A 20,356-nucleotide genomic window follows, 5' to 3' on the forward strand; every position below is an offset into this window, starting at 1 on the left:
CCATCCCCCCTGAATGATTTTAATTGCGACGCACACAGACGACTATGACAGATTCACACATTTATGGGATATCAGAAGATGCATAAAAGCATCCCCGACATTTTATCTCGACTAACGACGTTTCAGCTAACGTTACTTTCTAGGAAGCGCTGCTATCGTATCATAATTTTTTCTTCCACCGAACCTGTCTGACGGGAGAGAGATTTTCTAGTGGAGATGAGATAGTCTTGGATAGATACCTCTGACAAAAGACGCCGTTGTTAGTGAGCTCACTGCAGGTGTGCCTAGTGCTGCGTGGGAGGGCATCGCCCCGGAGTGGCCTGGCCCGGCACGTGCGCCGCGCAGATAGCGGCGGCCCGTCTGCCCGCCGCTTATCTCTGCCGTGGCCAGCAAACCGCAGCGCACCACACTACGCTACCTGCTGCTGGCGCTGACGCCGCAGCCGCCTCAGAGCCTGTGGCGCAGTAGCCACTCGCCGGGACCGCTGAATCGACACGCAGGCACCGCTATTCAGAAACCACACCACCACAATCTGGCGGCCAAGATCTGTTCGTGGAACATCAGGGTCAAAACCAACTGATACCGCGGTCACCAAGGTAGTAAGTGCACCTCATTTGTACGCTGCAGATGAACAAACTCATATTTACACTACTGGCCATTAAAATTGCTACACCACGAAGATGACGTGCTACAGACGCGAAATTTAACCGACAAAAAAATGGCTCTGAGCACTATGGGACTTAACATCTAAGGTCATCAGTCCCCTAGAACTTAGAACTACTTAAACCTAACTAACCTAAGGACATCACACACATCCATGCCCGAGGCAGAATTCGAACCTGCGACCGGAGCGGTCACGCGGTTCCAGACTGAAGCGCCTAGACCGCACGGCCACACCGGCCGGCATTTAACCGACAGGAAGAAGATATTGTGATATGCAAATGATCAGCTTTTCAAAGCATTTACACAAGGTTGGCGCCGGTGGCGACACCTACAACGTGCTGACATGAGGAAAGTTTCCAACCGATTTCTCATACACAAACAGAAGTTAACCGGAGTTTCCTGGTAAAACTACCTCGTGTAAGGAGGAGAAATGCGTACCATCACATTTCCGACTTTGATAAAGGTCGGATTGTAGCCTATAGCGAATGCCGTTTATCGTATCGCGACATTGCTGCTCGCGTTGGTCGAGATCCAATGACTCTTAGCAGAATATGGAATCGGTGGGTTCAGGAGGGTAATACGGAACGCCGTGCTGGATTCCAACGGCCTCGTATTACCAGCAGTCGAGGTGACACACATCTTATCCGCATGGCTGTAACAGATCGTGCAGCCACGTTGTACCCTCTCCGCAGAAATTTTAATTAAATGAAAATTTGAAATGGAGCCAAATGTAACCTCCCAGCAAAAATACGTTAAATAAAAAATGTGAAATGGAACCATGCGTAACCTCCCCACAAAAATTAAGGAATGAAAATTGACCAAAAACCCACAATAATATTAATTAAATAATGAACCATGAACCAAATGTAACCTCCCAAAAGAAATAATAATATCTGGTAAATTTTATAAGGACAGCAGCGCCGACCTTCGGCCCTGTATTCTGAATAACAAAAGCAAAATTCTTACCTCAATAAAAACTGCAACTATTTCTGCTCTTACTTATCAACACAGCTTCGTGCAATGCTGGCGTATATATATATATATATATATATATATATATATATATATATATATATATATATATATATTCTTGGACGGAATGCATAGGAAAAATTCTTTAAATTGAAATAAATGCTTTTTCTTCAAAAGAGTGGAAAAATTCTTTAAATTGAAATGAATTCTTTTCTTTAAAAGAGTTACTTTATAAAAAATTACTATTGGGGCATTTTTTTGAACAAATTAAATTACAACTAACATACATTATTAAATATGCGCAAGGCTGCTTCTTTACCTTCTACAACAATACTCATCCTCCAGAGTCCTGACCAGAGTCGCGACCAGAGCACACAGCAGACGCATGCCGACTCCCTACTACCGTATCCGACTGACTACTACTGCAGACTCGTGCAGACAAGCGCAGACTGACTTCTACTGTCGACTCGCGCAGACTCGCGACAAGCAACAACTAACAATAAACTACTCTCTGGTCAGAGATTCTGTCATGCCTCGCCCATCGCCGGCGAAGCATACACCTTACAACGTCTCGATCCCTGAGTCAACAGATGGGGACGTTTACACGACAACAACCATCTGCACGAACAGTTAGACGACGTTTGCAGCAGCATGGACTACCAGCTCGAAGACCATGGCTGCGGTTACCCTTGACGCAGCATCACAGACAGGAGCGCCTGCGATGGTGTGCTCAACGACGAACCTGGGTGCACGAATGGCAAAACGTCAGTTTTTCAGATGAATCCAGGTTCAGTTTACAGCATCATCATGGTCGCGTAAGTGTTTGGCGACTTCGCGGTGAACGCACATTGGAAGCGTGTATTCGTCATCGGCATACTGGCATATCACCCGGCGTGATGGTATGTGGTGCCATTGGTTACACGTCTCGGTCACCCCTTGTTCGCATTGACGGCACTTTGAACAGTGGACGCTACATTTCAGATGTGTTACAACCCGTGGCTCTACCCTTCATTCGATCCCTGCGAAACCGTACATTTCAGCAGGACAATGCATGACCGCATGTTGCAGGTACTGTACGGGCCTTTCTGGATACAGAAAATGTTCGACTGCTACCCTGGCCAGCACATTCCCCAGATCTCTCACCAATTGAAAACGTGTGGTCCATGGTGGCCTAGCAACTGGCTCGTCACAATACGCCAGTCACCGAGCGAGGTGACGCAGTGGTTAGACACTGGACTCGCATTCGGGAGGACGACGGTTCAATCCCGCGTCCGGCCATCCTGCTTTAGGTTTTCCGTGATTTCCCTAAATCGCTCCAGGCAAATGCCGGGATGGTTCCTTTGAAAAGGCACGGCCGACTTCCTTCCCCGTCCTTCCCTGATCTGATGAGACCGATGACCTCGCTGTCTGGTCTCCTTCCCCAGAGAAGCCAATACGCCAGTCACTACTCTTGATGAACTGTGGTATCGTGTTGAAGCTGCATGGGCAGCTGTACCTGTAGACGCCATCCAAGGTCTGTTTGACTCAATGCCCAGGCGTATCATGGGCGTTATTACGGCCAAGGGTGGTTGTTCTGGGTACTGATTTCTCAGGATCTATGCACCCAAACTGCGTGAAAATGTAATCACATGTCAGTTCTAGTATAATATATTTGTTCAATGAATACCCGTTTCTCATCTGCATTTCTTCCTGGTGTAGCAATTTTAATGGCCAGTAGTGTAGGTGAATTACCGTAACTACCTGATCGATGGGTCTGTGAGAGTTGTAACTAGACTATCAAACAGTCACATGTAACGTGATACGAGGACACACAAAATATATGAAAGCTTGACGTAACGTGGCAGATGGACACACAAAACCTATGAAAAGTCGACCTACACAGACATGACAAAAATCGTGGGATACTTCTAATATAGTGTCGGACCTCCTTTTGTCCGGCATAATGCAGCAGCGGGACGTGACATGGACTCAACAAGGCGCTGGAAGTCCCCTGCAGGAATACTGAGCCATTCTGCCTCTACAGCCGCCCATAACTGCGAAAGTGTTGCCGATGAAGCATGTTTTGCACGAACTGACCTCTCGATTATATCCCATAAAATGTATGGGATTCACGTCGGACGACCTGGGTGGAAACATCTTTCGCGCCAATTGTACAGAATGTCCTTCAAACCAATCGCGAACAATTGTGGTCTGGTGACACGAAATCGTTTGTTTGGGGACATGAAGTCCACGAAGGGCTGCAAGTGGTCTGCAAGTAGCCGAATACACCCATTTGCAGTCAGTGATCGGTTCAGTTGGATCAGAAGATCCAATCCATTCCCTGTAAACGCCTACACCATTACTGAGCCATCTCCAACTTGCACAGTTTTGTATCCCATCTGGAAGGCGGCGCGTGGGTTGGATCAGGTAAAACACGCCGGTACTGCTATATGAATTTAAATCCCATTTACTCAAGCAATAAGAATACATAACTTGCAAGGTGGTACGAAGTTGAAGCGAAGTGTCCTGGCTGGCTGCACCTGATGAAATGGGCAGAATCTGCAGCGGAGCTCGTAGAGCTGCACAGCACCAGCTAGAGGGCGCTGCCGTCGGTGTCTCGTGGTAGTGCCAACCTTTGAAACTATGCGGCATCGTTACTATAGATACCACACATAGTGCCTTGTTGAAAACGTGGGTCCACGGCTTCGTGGGGTCTGCACCACACTCGAACCCTGCCATCAGCTCTTACCAACTGAAATCGGGACTCGTCTTACCAGGCCACAGGTCTGCAGTGGTCTACGGTCCGATCGATATGGTCACCAGCCCAGAAGAGGCGATGCCGTCCTATTAGCAAAGGCATTCCCTCAGTTGTCTGCTGTCATAGCAGATATCGCCCCTCTGTCGTAAAGAATACTTTCGTCGTACGTCCCATACTGATTTCTACGGGTATTCACGCAATGTTGCTTGTCTGTTAACACTGATAACTCTACGCAAACGCCGTTGCCCTCGGTTGTTAAGTGAAAGCTGTCGGCCAATGCATTATCCGTGGTGAGATGTAATGCGTGAAATTTGGTATTCTCAGCAAACCCTTCACACTATGGATGTCGGAACATTGAATTTCCTAACGATTTCCGAAATGGATTGTCCCATGCCTGTAGCTCCAACTACCATTCCACGTTCAGAGTGTGTTAATTCGTGTGGTGCGGCCGTAATCATGTCGGTAACGTTTTCACGCGAGTCACTTGAGTGCAAACGACAGCTCTGGTCTTTTATACCTTGCGCACCGCTGCCTGTATATGTGCCATCGCTACCCCATTACCTGCGTCACTTCGGTGTACCTTCAAGTAGAGAGAATCTGCAGCAACTTTCTTTGTTATTGAGAATAAAGGCTATTCTCATACTGTCGTACCTTTCTTCTTTTTCATCTGCGTTCACTGTCTTAATTTGTTCACAATCGATTTCAAAGCAATTAAGGTTTCATCTTGAGACACTTCTGCACCGCAACCCATGTGATATATCACTGCAAGTGATTAATGGGGTGTACTTACGATAGTGTAAAAAATCACAGTGCTAAAACGACTTCGGGTTGCCTTAGAACCTAACTGTTTACTCGTATTTAAACGTCATCAGGACTACGCTGGCTGTACATTCTTCAGGGACACGAGAGGAATCCTGAAAACGATCCAAGTAGACGGACAGAAAGTCACTGCAAAAGTCGGAAGAGAAATACACTCCTGGAAATTGAAATAAGAACACCGTGAATTCATTGTCCCAGGAAGGGGAAACTTTATTGACACATTCCTGGGGTCAGATACATCACATGATCACACTGACAGAACCACAGGCACATAGACACAGGCAACAGAGCATGCACAATGTCGGCACTAGTACAGTGTATATCCACCTTTCGCAGCAATGCAGGCTGCTATTCTCCCATGGAGACGATCGTAGAGATGCTGGATGTAGTCCTGTGGAACGGCTTGCCATGCCATTTCCACCTGGCGCCTCAGTTGGACCAGCGTTCGTGCTGGACGTGCAGACCGCGTGAGACGACGCTTCATCCAGTCCCAAACATGCTCAATGGGGGACAGATCCGGAGATCTTGCTGGCCAGCGTAGTTGACTTACACCTTCTAGTGCACGTTGGGTGGCACGGGATACATGCGGACGTGCATTGTCCTGTTGGAACAGCAAGTTCCCTTGCCGGTCTAGGAATGGTAGAACGATGGGTTCGATGACGGTTTGGATGTACCGTGCACTATTCAGTGTCCCCTCGACGATCACCAGTGGTGTACGGCCAGTGTAGGAGATCGCTCCCCACACCATGATGCCGGGTGTTGGCCCTGTGTGCCTCGGTCGTATGCAGTCCTGATTGTGGCGCTCACCTGCACGGCGCCAAACACGCATACGACCATCATTGGCACCAAGGCAGAAGCGACTCTCATCGCTGAAGACGACACGTCTCCATTCGTCCCTCCATTCACGCCTGTCGCGACACCACTGGAGGCGGGCTGCACGATGTTGGGGCGTGAGCGGAAGACGGCCTAACGGTGTGCGGGACCGTAGCCCAGCTTCATGGAGACGGTTGCGAATGGTCCTCGCCGATACCCCAGGAGCAACAGTGTCCCTAATTTGCTGGGAAGTGGCGGTGCGGTCCCCTACGGCACTGCGTAGGATCCTACGGTCTTGGCGTGCATCCGTGCGTCGCTGCGGTCCGGTCCCAGGTCGACGGGCACGTGCACCTTCCGCCGACCACTGGCGACAACATCGATGTACTGTGGAGACCTCACGCCCCACGTGTTGAGCAATTCGGCGGTACGTCCACCCGGCCTCCCGCATGCCCACTATACGCCCTCGCTCAAAGTCCGTCAACTGCACATACGGTTCACGTCCACGCTGTCGCGGCATGCTACCAGTGTTAAAGACTGCGATGGAGCTCCGTATGCCACGGCAAACTGGCTGACACTGACGGCGGCGGTACACAAATGCTGCGCAGCTAGCGCCATTCGACGGCCAACACCGCGGGTCCTGGTGTGTCCGCTGTGCCGTGCGTGTGATCATTGCTTGTACAGCCCTCTCGCAGTGTCCGGAGCAAGTATGGTGGGTCTGACACACCGGTGTCAATGTGTTCTTTTTTCCATTTCCAGGAGTGTATGACGCGGCTCAATGATTCACATTTTACCGTCAGTTACGATGGCCACTAAAGCTTGCTGAGTTATTTAACTCAACTTGTTTTTCTGTTCTTTGGTTCGAAAACTGGTAACATGCAGCTCTCCACACTAACCCTTGTACAAGGCTCTTGATCCCCGCTTAATTACAGCAACTTACATCCACTTGAAACTGCTTACTTAGCCTTCCTCTACAATTTTTATCCGCGTCAGTTTCTTCCATTACCAAACTGACGAGTCCTTGATGCCCCAGGACGTGTCCTGTCAGTCGATCCTTTCTTTTGGTCTACTCGTGTCATAAAACTCTGCCCTCCCCCCTACAGTTCGTTGGAGGGCCTCTTAATTAGTTACTCTGCCTGCCCTCCTGATCTTCGGTATACACTGCAAAAGCTTCTGTTCTTCTCTTGTCTCTGCTGTTTATCGTCAACGTTTACCTTCCAGACAACGCTACACTCTAAACAAATACTTTAATATTCACTCCATGTTAACAAATATCCTAATAAGACCTTTAAACCCCACTAAAACCACTGGATCCGATGATTAACAGGTAAAAAAGTTAAAAATAAAAATTTTGAGTCACTATCTACTGAAGGACGTGTAAAAACAAGCCACGTCGTTCGATGAACAAACAAGCGGCTTCTGTTTGTTTGATCTCTGCATAAAACGGGCGCCCGCCGCCGCCCTCTACACAGCTTCCCATGGCAGTCTCCCACGCCTCGTTACCGCACAATGGCGGCCCAGTGCCTTCTTCCTATCTTCTTATACCCCCCCCCCTCCCCCCTCCTGGAACCCCCCAGGAAATGGTTTCGTCTGTTAATACGAGACACTATGAGGTGCGACACAGCTTCCTCCTCCCAGCAGAACGCAACATTGTATTCAAATAGCGTAAATTGCGCGCTGCCCAAAGAACAAAGCGTTCAATCCGGACCGACTAATAGGCACTCAGCCTCTGAAGGCTGCGGCCAATCATTTGTGACATATGAAACTACCATGCATTTTCAGGTGATGTGACACTGTAAAACTGCCCTTAAATAAAGCAACGAACTGGTCTGTTCCTTAGTACAGGTAAGTTAACATTCACTAGTTTTGTATTCGCATGCAGCGGAAAAAAACTATAAATCAAACTGTTCTGGAGTAAAGTTCTAGAAGCTGTAACGGGAATTTCCGAACGCCGTTTGTAAATGTTCATGTTCGAGATGTCAGGTGTACGGTTTTATCGTCATCGACACTACGAAATAGTAGCAATAGTGCTTGTAAAAGAATTCTTTCCTCCTCTGCGAGACTTTTATTGCACATTCCATAAACAAATTATCAGTCACACAGTAAAGTAAAGAAAAGCTACAGAGCCTATTTATAACAGTGGAGAGAGACATTTCGATGTAAAGCGTGACACAGAATAACGGGAATGTTTGAAATGAGTAGTGGCAGCCATGCGCAGATGGTACACTGCGGGTTCGTGACAGCGAGTAAACAGTCCGTCATTTCAGTAGTCATGGATCAGTGGAACGGACAACAGCGTGCGTTAGCCATAAAAATGTTTTATTAAAACAATGATGGTTTGGTGGCGGCGCAGAGGGAGTTTCGACGTTTTTATAAATTAGGACGTCATGATGCCGTTCCATCGAAAGTGATAAAATTTTGGATTATTAACTTCGAAGAGACTGAATCTGCCCTCAAGAAGAAACCAACAGGACGACGAAGAAGCGTGCGTTCTCCAGTGAACCGAGCCCGCGGCGTCCAATTCGTAAGCAAGCAGCAGTGGTTGGAATGTCCCAGGAGAGTGTTCGCAGAATTCTTCAACTCGGTTTAAAATTTCATCCGCACACAGTGCAATTGTGGTACATGCAACTGCTGCGATTAATAACAAGTTGTTGTTGTCAGCCATCTTGAACTTTGACGAAAAATATGATGACAGTGTGATACCCCTTCTAGCGCTACGTCAAAGATCTTTGTCAAATATATTCGACGGAATATTTGATCACATCTTTGATCAAATCTTTGACAAAGAAATTTGATAGTGTAATACCGGCCTTACGCACGCGGTACTACCGCTGCCCGCTGTCTGTACACGTGCCATCGCTACCCCATTTCTTCTCTCACCTCGATGTAGCGTCAAGTAGAGAGGGTCTACAGCTACTATCGATTGGTGCAACAATTGAAGGACAACGATAACCGGTTACAATTAGGATTCTGTCAACAAATGATAACAAAAATAAACAATGACGATCAATTTCTAAACAAGTTGTGTATGTCAGATAAGGCTCATTTTCATTTCACAGGTTGTGTGAATAAACAGAACTACCGTTACTGGGCAAACGCCGGCCGCAGTGGCCGAGCGGTTCTAGGAGTTTCACTCTGGAACCGCGCGACCGCTACGGTCGCATGTTCGAATCTTGCCTCGGGCATGGATGTGTGTGATGTCCTTAGGTTAGTTAGGTTTAAGTAGTTCTAAGTTCTAGGGGACTGATAACCTCAAATGTTAAGTCCCATAGTGCTCAGAGCCATTTGAACCATTTTTGCTGGGCAAACACAGATCCTAATGACATTCATGAGCGCCCGTTACACGCTAGTAAAGTGACAGTATGGTGTGGTGTTTCATCACGTGGGATGATCAGACCGTATTTTTTCCCAAAAGAACAGGGAAACACAATAAGTGTCAATGCCGGTCGTTACGTGGACACGTGACAAACTTTCGTTACAACTGCATTGAATGACTTTCCAAACGTGCAAGAAGCCTGGTTTCAACAGGACGGAGCGACATCACACGCTGCACGGCAATCAGTGGCACATGTGCGAGAATCGTTTGGCAACTGTGTGATGTCACGATTCGGTAACATTCCCTGGTCCTCTGAACGCTAGATTTACCCATTTGTGATTTTTTTTCTTGTGGGGCTATCTCAAGAGCAAAGTCCAGGAACTCTGGAAGAGTTAAAACAGAGAATTCGGGATTCAGTTCACAGTATCCTAGCCGAGATGTTGCAGCGGTCAATAAGGAATCTCAACAGCAGATTTCACGAATGTATTCGTTCAGGAGGACGACATCTGAAGGGTGTAATTTTTTAAAAAAATGATAAATGCCTTAAATGTTTCGTAAATGGCAAAGCTGTTAGGTTTCACTTACTATGAATGCAGTTTCTTTTCTTCATAACGTTTACACCACTGCCCATTAAAATTGCTACACCACGAAGATGGCGTGCTACAGACGCGAAATTTAATCGGCAGGAAGAAGATGCTGTGATATGCAAATGATTAGCTTTTCAGAGCATTCACACAAGGTTGGCGCCGGTGGCGACATCTACAACGTGCTGACATGAGGAAAGGTTCCAATCGAATTCTCATACACAAACAACAGTTGACCGGCTAGTGATACGTCGTTGAAATGCCTCGTGTAAGGAGGAGAAATGCGTACCATCACGATTCCGACTTTGATAAAGGTCGGATTGTAGCCTATCGCGATTGCGGTTTATCGTATCGCGACATTGCTGCTCGCGTTGGTCGAGTTCCAATGACTGTTTGCAGAATATGGAATCGGTGGGTTCAGGAGGGAAATAAGGAACGCCGTGCTGCATCCTAACGGCCTCGTATCACTAGCAGTCGAGATGACAGGCATCTTATCCGCACGGCTGTAACGGATCGTGCAGCCACGTCTCCATCCCTGAGTCAACAGATGGGGACGTTTGCAAGGCAACAACCATCTGCACGAACAGTTCGACGACGTTTGCAGCGCCGGCCGCGGTGGTCTCGCGGTTATAGGCGCGCAGTCCGGCACCGTGAGGCTGCTACGGTCGCAGGTTCGAATCCTGCCTCGGGCATGGATGTGTGTGATGTCCTTAGGTTAGTTAGGTTTAAGTAGTTCTAAGTTCTAGGGGACTAATGATCTGAGAAGTTGAGTCCCATAGTGCTCAGAGCCATTTGAACCATTTTGACGTTTGCAGCAGCATGGACTATCAGCTCGGAGACCATGGCTGCGGTTACGCTTGACGCTGCATTACAGACAGGAGCGCCTGCGATGGTGTTCGGAACGACGAACCTAGGTGCACGAATGGCAATGCGTCATTTTTTCGGATGAATCCAGCTTCTGTTTACAGCATCATGATGGTCGCATCCGTGTTTGGCGACATCGCGGTTACCGGACATTGGAAGCGTGTATTCGTGATGGTATGGGATGCCATTGGTTACACGTCTCGGTCACCTCTTGTTCGTATTGACGGCACTTTGAACAGCGGACGTTAGATTTCAGATGTGTTACGACCCGTGGCTTTACCCTTCATTCAGCCCGCATCTCGTGGTCGTGCGGTAGCGTTCTCGCTTCCCACGCCCGGGTTTTCGGGTTCAATTCCCGGCGGGGTCAGGGATTTTCGCTGCCTCGTGATGGCTGGGTGTTGTGTGCTGTCCTTAGGTTAGTTAGGTTTAAGTAGTTCTAAGTTCTAGGGGACTGATGACGATAGATGTTAAGTCCCATAGTGCTCAGAGCCATTTGAACCATTTATCTACCCTTCATTCGATCACTGTGTAACCCTACATTTCAGCAGAATAATGCACGACCGCGGGCCTCTCTGGATACAGAAAATGTTCGACTGCTGTCCTGGCCAGCACATTCTCCAGATCTCTCACCAATTGAAAACGTTTGGTCAATGGTGGCCGAGCAACTGACTCGTCACAATACGCCAGTCACTACTCTTAATGAACTGTGGTATCGTATTGAAGCTGCCTGGGCAGCTGTACCTGTACACGCCACCCAAGCCGTGCTTGTGTCAATGCCCAGGCGTATCAAGGCCGTTATTACGGCCAGAGGTGGTTGTTCTGGGTACTGATTTCTCAGGATCTATGCACCCAAATTGCGTGAAGTTGTAATCACATTTCAGTTGTAGTATAATATATTTGTCCAATGAATACCCGTTTATCATCTGCATTTCTTCTTGGTGTAGCAATTTTAAGGGCCAGTAGTGTAGTTTTATTCGATTGTGGAAATGGTCCCGTTTTTCTGTGTCTTCCTGTAAAAGCAAACTAAAATTTTGGATTCAGCATTGGTTTTCGGTAAGAGCGCAACGACTAGTGAGGACGTCCGTGTTTGAGAGTGGAATATAAGACGCTTTGAAAGTAAACAGCACAATAAGTGAATTGGAACACGAAGGAATAGTGGAAAAATGTAATCCGTGTGATAGACAGGATCGTCGTGAGCTGACCTTTAAACACGGGCTACTGGAGGTACTTTGGTGCTGTGGCGGTGTTGGCGCGGCCGTCGGTTCGGCACGCAGCGGCCCTGGGTCCGGGCAGTCCTCCACATGATGAACTCCTCCCTCGCGGGGGGCCGCGGTCGCCTTTGTACAGCTCCTACCTGGCTCTCGCTGCCGAGCGACCCCACACCACCACCTCCAGCTTTGCCGACGCCGCCTTGAGCAACTCCGGCCCTGACCAAATAGGTAAGCAGCTCACGTTGCGAGCTGTCCTTCTTTATCGTGTAGCTTAATCATATTATTCGAAGCTAAATGTCTGAAACTGAAATTTGGTAAAATGCTACTAAAAACACTTGTGCAGTAAGCCTACGTCATGAGGGCGGGGTTCTAGCAACTTTATATAAACACTCCTCATACTCATTTAATTGGAGTAGAGAGACTAATGAATGAAGCAGGAACAAGGTAAAGCTGGCATCAGCCCGGAGGTTGCTTTGAGCAACACCGTCCTTTGCTTGGCATAATCCTGCACGCTGTAGCGTTTCGTCGACATCAGAACTGACTGACAGTGCCAGTTGTGGGGGACCTACAGTGTAACGTGGACTCCGATACGAGGTGTATCTAGGCATTTTTAAGATTAACAAACACTACCAGAAGTAAAAGAAGCGATGAATGACAGAACCGTGCTGAGGATCGTGCAAGTGGCACTTGGATTTGTAGTCTGACACTTTACTACTGAGCCAGCCAGACGCATGACTTTCAAATTTCTAGTACGAAATATCTTTGCCCGCCGGTGTGGCCGAGCTGTTCTAGGCGCTTTAGTGTGGAACTGCGAGACCGCTACGGTCGCAGGTTCGAATCCTGCCTCGGGCATGAATGTGTGTGATGTCCTTAGGTTAGTTAGGTTTGAGTAGTTCTAAGCTCTAGGGGACTGATGACCTCAGATGTTAAGTCCCATAGTGCTCAGAGCCATTTGAACCATTTGAAATATCTTTTATTGGCGTGGATTAGTGGCACAGACAAGACAAATAAAGGTTCGTGTACTTGTGCTGACTTTCACCTTAGCTACAGTGTATGTATACGAAAACTTCCAAACTGTGCTTTGGTCGGATTCCAAGGTAAATTGTTGTTCCCTTTATAACTGGTTGAGAAAGTTGAGGATAGGGAGGCACAGGTGTACCACTACCAACTGTGTTTCAAGAACCAGTATTAAATGAGAAATTTAGTAATATACTAAAACAAAATAAAGCTTTGAAAGCTATTATTTTCAATTACCGGTTTCAGTCTAGCTGCCCATCTTCAGATCATATATTGCAGTTACAGAGTAACTTGTCAGTACAGAACTATCGGTTCGCTGTTGAGTTACGACACCGAACCGATAGTTCTGTACTGACAAGTTACTCTGTAACTGCAATATATGATCTGAAGATGGGCAGCTAGCCTGAAACCGGTAATTGAAAATAAAAAATAGCGATCAAAGACTGAAATGCCATATTTTTATTTAAAGAACGTTCGCGGCAATCCCATTAAGACAATCATGTCTAGTTTTGATATAATAAAACTCCCTAGGTTCTGCTCCCCCAGGGATTACGAAGAGAAGAGAATTCTGATCACAAAGCGCAGTGGGTAGTTAAGCAGTCTTTCAGCGTCGCATACGCGAATGGAACGGGAAGGAATGCTATACGTCGCACAGTGGGAAGGACCCTCTGTCGTACACTTAAGTGACGTTTGCAGACTACGGAAGTAGGCGCAGATGTAAAGTACTTTGGGAGACCAGACGAAGGAGACACCAGATCGACGGAACGGAGAGCAAATTGCTGCAGTAGTGCGACCTCTTCAGGGCTTGTGGTCGCTGGATGACTGTGATGATGACGACTCGGCATCCTGCCCATCCCAGACTCCTGGCCTAGCATTGGGCGCACAGGCGCAGGTGAGGGCCGCCGCGTGCAGCTTGAGGGTCGGCCATTGTCCCTGCGCGCACCTGCCGCACCCACACCAGAGAGCGCTACGTCACACGGCACGCCGGTCGCCAGGTGGGGGCGCCCTATGTGTGCTTCGTGTTCCTCCTCCTCCTCCTTACATCATACGGTTTGTGCCGGCGAGTCTCCTGGCTCACTAAAGAAGTAAAAAGGGAAATAGGACTCCATCGTCGTGTGACGTCTGAATGCTTCTAGTCAAACTAGTTGAAAATTCCAGAATGAGATTTTCACTCTGCAGCGGAGTGTGCGCTGATATGAAACTTCCTGACAGATTAAAACTGTGTGCCGGACCGAGACTCGAACTCGGGACCTTTGCCTTTCGCGGGCAAGTGCTCTACCAACTTTTTTTTTTTTTTAATCTTTATTATTGAGCAAACGGAGAGTACATATATATATACACAAAGCAAAAGTTCTTCAAGGTACCAGTTAAACATATACAAATGAGTGTTAGGTAAACAAATTATTAGAATAACATTAAATACAACAAAATTGAACATATACTGTTTTCCTTTTTTTTTTTTTGTTTTTGTTTTTGTTTAAAAATTGTATTGAACAAACTAAAAGTACATATATATTAACCATGCAAGAGTTCTTCAAGGTACCATTTAAAAATATACAAATGACTGTTAGTTAAACAATATATATATATATATATATATATATATATATATATATATATATATATATATATATATTAAAAAAGAAAAACATTAAATACAACAAAATATAACATATTCTGTCTTCTTCCTTTTTTTAAAAAAAATAAAAATAAAAAATTTGGTGTTTGTTTTTGGTCGATGCATGAGAACGTGGATAAGGGTGTTGCATCATGTGACAGGTAGGCATGGTACACCCCAACTGTGAGGGGGGTCAAGGAAGACGCTGCGGAGATAACCGGCAAAAGTTTGTCGGTAAGGTGGTTTTCGGGTGAGGGTCTTATGCGCGGTCACAACTTTGTACCAGAAGTCAAGGACTGTATGTGGACCACTCTGAAAGAGATATTCTAAAGCTTGTCCTCGAAACCAGATTAGGGTATGGTGCTTAGCAAGAGGGTAGTGAAATGTCTGAGGCAACAGCAGGAAATCCGGGGTTACCGTCGTTGGCGGGGCACGGAGGTAAAAGCCCACGATTCGTTGGATGAGGAGCCATACGTTTTGTTTCAGGGGGCACGTAAGACGGTGCTCGTCGGTGTCTTCGAGCTGACAGTCAGGGCAGAGTGGGGAGGTGGCCAGTCCTATGCGATAAAGTCGACTATTAGTCGGGAATTTTCCATAGACTAGCCAACTGAGCTACCCAAGCACGACTCACGCCCCGTCCTCACAGCTTTACTTCTGCCAGTACCTCGTCTCCTACCTTCGCAGGAGAGCTTCTGTAAAGTTTGGAAGGTAGGAGACGAGGTATTGGCAGAAGTAAAGCTGTGAGGACGAGGCGTGAGTCGTGCTTAGGTAGCTCAGTTGGTAGAGCACTTGCCCGCAAAAGACAAATGTCCCGAGTTCGAGTCTCGATCCGGCACACAGTTTTAATCTGCCAGGAAGTTTCGTAGTTGAAAATTATCTTATGCATCCAACTTCAAAACTATGCAGTCTGGTTTGATTGGACGTCTTTCAAATAACACTGGTACGTCACATACACTTTCTTCTTACTTCGATTTCTTTTCTTCTTTTTTCCTACAATATGTTTACAATTTGAAATCACTATTAGGGGAATGCCTTACCAACTTTCTTTTTATTTTGCGTAAAAGTACGTCACCCATAAAAAAATGATCGTATGGGATTATTCATACGGAGTTGGGGTTGCTCGACCGCGTGCTGCAAGCGTTCTGTCTGACGCCTCTTCTACGACTTGCGCGTCCTGGTAGTGATGCTGATCAGATGAAATGATTACGACAAATTAGGGAACACAAACACCCAGTCCCACAGCGAAGAAAATCTTCCACACTGCTGAAAATCGAACCCGGGATCCTGACATCTGGAGGCAGCAACTCTTAGATCACGAGCTGCGAACTTCGCAGAAAAAAAGAAATGACTGTTTTAGGACCTTTCGTAATCTCGACATCTAGAATGAAATGGAATTTCGCGTATTTCTCATGCTGTAATCAAACATGATGGCCGCTCCTCATACATAAAGTTATGAAATAAACATAGCTTCATTTATATCTAGATATGCATTCGTCCGCTAAACAAAAATAAGGACGACAAAGAATAACGCCTAATAGTCAAGCTTCTTACGGATCATCGCAAGCATCTATACAGCCATAACTGTAACTCTAAATCAGGAAAACATCGTTGTTTTGAATTCAGAGATGTAAAGGTTGTAGCTAAACGCCTAGCCGGCAGCGTGAGACAGGGAGGAAAGAACGGTCATCCGTAGAATTTTTTCCAAGACGTACAAAATTCTAAAACCATTTTTGATGTAACTGATTCGGTGAGTTTAAAAACCTGTCGTGCTCCAGGAACTAAATTTGACAAGAAGTACGTAAAACTTATTTTTGCATCAAATGAATGATAGTTACCCAATAAGTATTTTTAACACAGATTACTTTGGTGTCGAAACGGTACGCATATTCAGTTGCAAATATATACGAAATAGGTCTAAATGTTTTTGTGTTGTGAATAAGGGTGCCACATTTTTGATTCACCGATCTAAAATTTCATCCTCAAACGATTAAATCTAGCGCATCTAACAATAAATAGCGTTTGGAAATATTTATAAAAATATTTGTGTCGCCATAGCAAGTGGTATCAATCGAAAAATAAAAATCTGAACACACAAAGTAAGTCAGAACGATTGAGAAAAACTCTTTGCAATATCAAAAATGTAACCAGTATTAATACTGTTGGCTGTGGAGGAACAAACTGTAAACTTTGAAAAAAGCCTTATTAGACGTGATATCATCTACAACACTTTCTTTACTTACAAAACTTTTCTGATCGCGTTAATGGGCTTATGGTATTTTTCTGTGTGTGTGTGTGTGTGCGTGTTGATTTACGTAAGTAAAACTCAACAAAATACTTTTTGAAAACTAAATTTTTTAGTATCGTTGTGTAAACTATAACCTACGGCTTTTAACCGTTTCAATGATCGTGAAAAATCTTGCAAAACCGCCGGCCACTGTGACCGAGTGGTTCTTGGCGCTTCAGTCCGGAACCGCGCTGCTGCTACCGTCGCACGTTCAAATCCTGCCTCGGGTTGGATGTTTGCGATGTCCTTAGGTTAGTCAGATTTAAGTGGTTCTAAGTGTAGGAGACTGACGACCTCAGGTGTTAATTCCCATAGTGCTTATAGCCATTTGAACCATTTGGATTTTTTGAAATCTTGCAAAACCAGCCTCAAATTGTCCGGCAGAACAGGCTTTTAACAGCGTAAGACTGAACCAAGTCAATCCTCGTCTCTCCAGTATGTCACATCATTGTGCAGCCATACCAACTGGACTGGTGTATTCGTAGTTGTACGACTGCATGTGGCGCTTCGTTACACCCATGGAGCTGCGAAAGGTTCCAATTCCTTTTTTACTTCGAATTTCATATCTTTTTCGACTCTTATAGCGTCTGTTCCCACTGAAGCATTCGGACTCATAGATTAAATACAGCCGACAAGTGTTCTTCAGGGGCTAGTGCAATAGCTCTGCCGTCTGAAACTGAATGTAGAATTTGCAAGATGTCACAAGTCTTGTTTGTCCACAGAAAAACAGAAAACTACTGTCGAGATTCCGTTGTTCAGCAAGGAGAAGGAGCGTTTTTGAAGAAGCTGGCGACAAGTGGCAGGCACTGTACTGCTGCCGTGCTTACGTTGTACTGGAATCCGGGCTACGGGATGCTGGAGCGTTCCATTTTCACCTCGAAAAGGGCTGTGCGAGGAAGAGACAGAGAAAACATTGGTGACACTATTTCTGCGTTGTTCCAGTTCGCATCCATCTTGACTGCAGAAATGCGCTGAAACTGCCATAGCACCACGCAAGTTATCATTGCTCAAGTCTCAGGCAGTGCTAATGTAAATTTAAGTGGCGTCGCAATCATTACTTGAAACTGTGATGAATAAAAAGCCTGTACCCAGATTCCAAGAGGGGCAAATACCGCCCCTTGTGGACGCCTATGGAGGAAGGAAGGAATGCAGGGAGCTCAAAGCTCCAGGTCACTGGAGACGAAACAGGACCTCGCACTGGGGAAAGAAACCCACGGCGTCCTTTTCAAACAAACCTTAAGCCACCTAGGCAAACCACAGATAACTTGTAGCTGGATGTCCAGATGGGCATTAAAACCGCCGCCATTCCGAATACGAATCTTGTCAAGTGCAAAAGGGAGAGGAGTAGGAGAAAGAAGTATACTGATAGAAAAATGTCTTTCATTTTATTTCGTACTGCATGGATCCATGACACATTTAAAATGAGTACCGGAATGGAATTTTAAGCTGGATCGCTGCCTTTCGCGACCAGTTCTTTTATACACTTCTAACCAATGCAGTGATACGGACCAGGACGGAGTTCACTCTGCCAAACAGTTTTTACTGCACTGCAGAGTGGACATTTCGTCCTGGCTGCAGTAACTGGAGATTACGAAGACCGGTAGAACAATGACGTACGAGGTGTAGCAGTAAAGTTTTAATTACCACTTGAAACTATAAAGTTACACAATTAATTTTTTGTAGTTGGTGGATTCACGTCTGCAGTCGTGGTATACATTGAAATTCCTGCGGCACAGCACCATAGCAAGCCGCTGTATGAGTCAAATCAAAATGGTCGTGATGCTACTGACTTCAGGGCACCCAACGCCATTTTTATTAGCACCCTTGTAGAATGTGAAAGAAAACGGTTAATGAGAATACAATGTTCCCTCGTAAGCAATCTGCTTGCGACAAGAGCGCATGGACCCGTATTCAGACTTCCGGGACCGACTGGCAAGCGCAGCGCTAACAAATGGTTCAAATGGCTCTGAGCACTATTGGACTTAACTTCTGAGGTCATCAGTTCCCTAGAACTTAGAACTACTTAAACCTAACTAACCTAAGGACATCACACACATCCATGCCCGAGGCAGGATTCGAACCTGCGACCGTAGCTGTCGCGTGGTTCCGGACTGAAGCGCCTAGAACCGCTCAGCCACCGCGGCCGGCTTAACGACCGATAGCAGAGGTGTTTGGTAGAGTTGTCAGTGCTAACAGAGAAGCAAAACGCCGTGAAATATCTGCAAGAAACAATGCGGGACGTACGGCGAACGTATCTATTTGGAGGGAGCGGCGAAATTTGGCGTTAATGGGCTGTGACAGCAAACGACCGACGCGAATGCCTTTGCTAAAAGCACGGGATCGCCTGTACCACCTCCCCTGGGCTCCTGACCGTATCGGTTCGACAGTAGACGCTTGGAAAATCGTGGCCTGTTCATACAGGGATTCAAAAAGAATACCACAACTTTAGGAATTTAAAACTCTGCAACGACAAAAGGCAGAGCTAAGCACTATCTGTCGGCGAATTAAGGGAGCTATAAAGTTTCATTTAGTTGTAAATTTGTTCGCTTGAGGCGCTATTGACTAGGCGTCAGCGTCAGTTGATGCTACGATGGCGACCGCTCAACTGAAAGCTTGTTGTGTTATTGAGTACGGCAGAAATGAATCGACGACAGTTGTTCAGCGTGCATTTCGAACGAAGTATGGTGTTAAACCTCCTGATAGGTGGTGTATTAAACGTTGGTATAAACAGTTTACAGAGAATGGGTGTTTGTGCAAAGGGAAAAGTTCTGGACGGCCGAGAACGAGTGATGAAAATGTAGCACGCATCCAGCAAGCATTTGTTCGCAGCCCAGGAAAATCGACTCGCAGAGCTAGCAGAGAGCTGCAAATTCCACAATCAACTGTATGGAGAGTCCTACGAAAAAGGTTAGTTATGAAAACTTATCGTCTGAAATTGGTTCAAGCACTGTCTGCAGCTGATAAGATTAAAAGAATCGATTTCTGTGATTTTATCCTTGCTCAAATGGAAACAGATGAATCTTTCGTTTCAAAGATTGTGTTTAGTGATGAAGCAACTTTCCACACTAACGGGAAAGTCAACCGTCACAATGTCTGTATATGGGGCACTGAGAATCCGCGGGAAACAACTCAGTATGAACGTGACTCGCCTAAGGTGAACGTTTTCTGTGCCATTTCAGCCAATAAAGTTTTTGGTCCCTTTTTCTTCGAAGGTGCTACTGTAACTGGACTACAGTATCTGGAGATGTTAGAGAATTCGCTGTTCCCTCAGCTCGAACAAGAAGCACAACAATTCATATTTCAGCAGGATGGAGCGCCACCACATTGGCACTTATCTGTCCGTAACTACCTGAACGTCAACTACCCGAGGCGATGGATCGGCCGCCAGGCAGCTCGTGACAGAGCACGTCATCACTGGCCGCCAAGAAGCCCTGATCTTACCCCCTGCGATTTTTTCTTAT

This window comes from Schistocerca nitens, chromosome 5 (assembly GCF_023898315.1).
Source record: "Schistocerca nitens isolate TAMUIC-IGC-003100 chromosome 5, iqSchNite1.1, whole genome shotgun sequence".
Classification (NCBI taxonomy): Eukaryota; Metazoa; Arthropoda; class Insecta; order Orthoptera; family Acrididae; genus Schistocerca; species Schistocerca nitens.